This window comes from Gavialis gangeticus, unplaced genomic scaffold, assembly GCF_001723915.1.
Source record: "Gavialis gangeticus isolate Ggan-Ray unplaced genomic scaffold, GavGan_comp1, whole genome shotgun sequence".
NCBI classification, from domain to species: Eukaryota; Metazoa; Chordata; order Crocodylia; family Gavialidae; genus Gavialis; species Gavialis gangeticus.
This window is the reverse complement of record NW_017729022.1, coordinates 153288153-153291326: the sequence shown is the minus strand read 5'-3', so window position 1 is coordinate 153291326 and position 3174 is coordinate 153288153. Positions and strand designations below refer to the sequence as shown.

General features: G+C 48.2%; 1 protein-coding gene across 3 annotated transcripts in view; it reads left to right on the top strand.

Moving 5' to 3' along the window:
* The first annotated feature begins 2820 nt into the window (after positions 1-2820).
* PPM1B (protein phosphatase, Mg2+/Mn2+ dependent 1B) overlaps positions 2821-3174 on the top strand; it is a 120531-nt gene continuing 120177 nt past the window's right edge. For all 3 annotated transcript variants that reach the window (XM_019516352.1, XM_019516350.1, XM_019516347.1), the window contains exon 1: positions 2821-3025. The gene's annotated coding sequence lies outside the window, so the exon portion shown is untranslated. The remainder of the gene's footprint in view (positions 3026-3174) is intronic.

The following is a 3174-nucleotide window of genomic DNA, read 5'->3' as shown; positions in this document are numbered from 1 at the left end:
TATAGAAGACAGCACCTCAGTCATATTGAACATAAGTTGTTAGAAAATGACTATAGTCAATTCCTCCAGCCGAACATTATGAGGAAAGGGTAATGTCTTGGTAAAACCAGAAATAAGGTAAAACTATAGATCTACTTCTGCTTCTATTGAACTCAATGAGAGATTTGCCATTGGCTTCAATTAAACCCTCAAAAAAATCTTAGTGATTCCTTTTCCAAATGCAAAGTACGCTATGCACATTTCAAAGTATGAACAAAAATTATCCAGGTTGAATGATTTCTACACTAGCCTATAAAAAAGGCTTAGTAATTTTCAACCAGATATGGCACCACTTCAGTAATGCATGAATTAATTTAAAAGACTACCAGAAACATGTATGAGTGCACAGAGAATAGAGCTTGCTAGATCTGTAATAGGTATCTTACATAAGCTCAGGGCTTTCTGACATTGCATAATTAATCCAGGTGATCAGCACCCAGGTCAGAACATTTTGATTAGTTTAGTCCAGGTGCAAGTATTAACAGTAATCCAATCTGTTGTTGGGTTTTCACTACTACCCCACTTATACATGCACATCTGGGGGTATATTGCATTATTCTTTGTGTAGATATGGTCTAGGATTCTGTCAGTTGGTCATCTGAGGAACAATTTATCTCTCTTGGGGAAACATAGGGATGGCCGGAGGCAGGGCAGTGGCTCTGCCTTGCACCCACCCCACCCCACCCCAGTTGGGCTGGGCAAGTGGCAGGAGGGCATAGCCCCCACTCCCAGCACTGCTGGTGCCTGCCTAGACCACAGCCTGGTGCAGCCCTGGCCCACCCGCCCCACCTTGCACAGATCTGGGGGCACATGCCTCTTTCCCTCCCCGCCTTCCTCCCAGACAAGCAGCAGGAGCAGTGGCCGGAACCACTGGACGAGCAGCTCCTGGACCAGCAGCATGAGCCGTCTCCCTGCGCATCCACCCTGCTCCTCCCTGGCTGGGCAGTGTTTGCCTCAGTCCAGTCCCTGTCCCAGCCTCACTCCTTCCCTCACCTTGGGGGTGTTGAGCTGCCCACCCCCACGCCCCTTTCCTCCCCACTCCCCTTCCACCACAACAGACTTACCATCTGGACGCAGCCGTATTGAGTTTTGTAAAGGAACCAATCCCCCACTTATAACATTGTTCCTATGGAAAAACTGGTTTTGAGTTACAACGTTTCGACTTACGACACCGTTTCCAGGAACCAATTGTGTCATAAGTCTGAGGACTGCCCGTACTTGAATTATTTTTGTTCATATTCTCACTGAAAAGTAGATTCTAGCTCAAGTCAAAGTAGAGTTTGGGGTGTAACATACATCCAAAGCCAGGTGAGCTAGCCTGGCTACTGAAGCACAATTGATCAGTGGATGTTTAGGGACATTCAGGCTAAAACCCAACAAGGACTTCAGTTTAGATATCTACACTGTGCTGTATAGGTATACTGTTAGAGTGAGGAGTAGAAATATGAAATCAGAACCTATTTAAATAGCCAATTTTCAGAAAATGTATCATTTGCACAACAAATAATAAAAGTCTCTTCTTGGGTCCCTTCCATGAACAAAATGAAAATCCCTTATAAATTGGCATTTACACCCATTTATTTCAAATTCTGCTTATGGCAAAAATATTTGTTCATACTGATGCCTATAATGGGAGAAGAGGTCCTACCTTAAAAGGGATGGGTTACCTTATATACAGAAATGGAAAGTATGTTGTACTAAAAGAAATATCTTAGGCCATGGAAACAGTAATTGGATTATGGAAAAATGAGGAAGCTGTGTAGGGCAGGTACTAGAGGAGATGATGCTGGCTGAATGCTGTTTCCAAAGAAATTTAAGACCTGTTTTATTTTGGGGTTTTTTTTGGGGGGGGGGGGACGGGACAAAATGAGGAAGAATAAAACCTCTCTAAAACTATGGGCTTGGCTACCCATGGCATGAATCCAGAATAGATTTGCTTTGGAATGATTACTCCTAAATCACTCTGTGTGGACACATGTATTTTGAAATGTGAATGCCCCCTTCCCTCAACCCCCGCGAACTGGCCTGAAACACCTAGCTACAAAATCACATTTTAATCTGAATTAATTTTCAAAGGTAGATGAGCCCAAATAAAACCGTTTCCCCCTCAGTTATGACGGCAGGGGCATAATGGAGGTGTGACTTCTACAGAGCACCACGGCTCTGCAGGGGAAGGAGCTGTTCCTTTTTTCTTTATCAGTTTGTGTGACAGGAATGAAGTTTTCAGCCTGTGCCTGGGCATGGCTCCGGAAGAGGCAGGCCCTGGGCACCAGTTCCCCGCTTTCAGGCCGACAAACGGTCCTCGAAAGGGTGGCAGGCCAAGGCAGCTGGGATCCTGCTTCCTTGCTTCCCCCTTCTCATGCAACAATGAATGGTGCTTTGGTAACCTACTCTTTTGAGCTGCTGTGGCCCTGACTGAGCAGGGAATAAAGGCAGGCGCACAACAACACTAAATCAAGAAGACACAGTACTGCCAACCTCCACCCTCACACTCACTTCCCCCTCCTCCAGTGGAAAGCTCCCCCTCCCCAGCCTTTGGTGGCTCCGCCCCCTCCGGGCGGTCCAATCCCGAGGCGTGAAAAGCCGATTGGGCGGGGCCTGCCAGCCTTCCAGATACGGGGAGAATGAACTCCTCGGCCTCTGATTGGCTGCTGGTGATGTAATCGGATAGAACATACGGGTATTTCGGCCTGCCCAGCTCGTCCCCTATAGGGAGGCGGTGCCGCCTCTCAGCCAATCATGAGATGGGGAGGGCGGAGGAGCGCTGGCCTTCTTCTCCTAAGCCAGGCAACTTCTCGACGTCTCCTTTTTGCTTCCTAGAAAGCTATTGGCAGTCGCAGGGCCCAATCAACGCAAGGCATTGGAGCTACGGTCCCGCCCATTGGAATGAGCCGCCGCTAGGCCCGGGCGGGAGGAAGGACGTGCGTGGACTGACAGCTCTTGTAGCCAATGGAGTGCGGGCGACCGAGGCACGGAGGGGAAGGAGGTCGGTGTCGCCGAAAGAGAAAAGGGGCAGAGCGGGGCGGGACGGAGGGCTTAACTGACATCCACTTCCTGCAATGGCGGCAGGGCTGCGGGGCCGGGGTTTAAAAAAAAAAAGGAAAAAAAAAAAAGGAAAAAAAAAGTGCGCAGCAG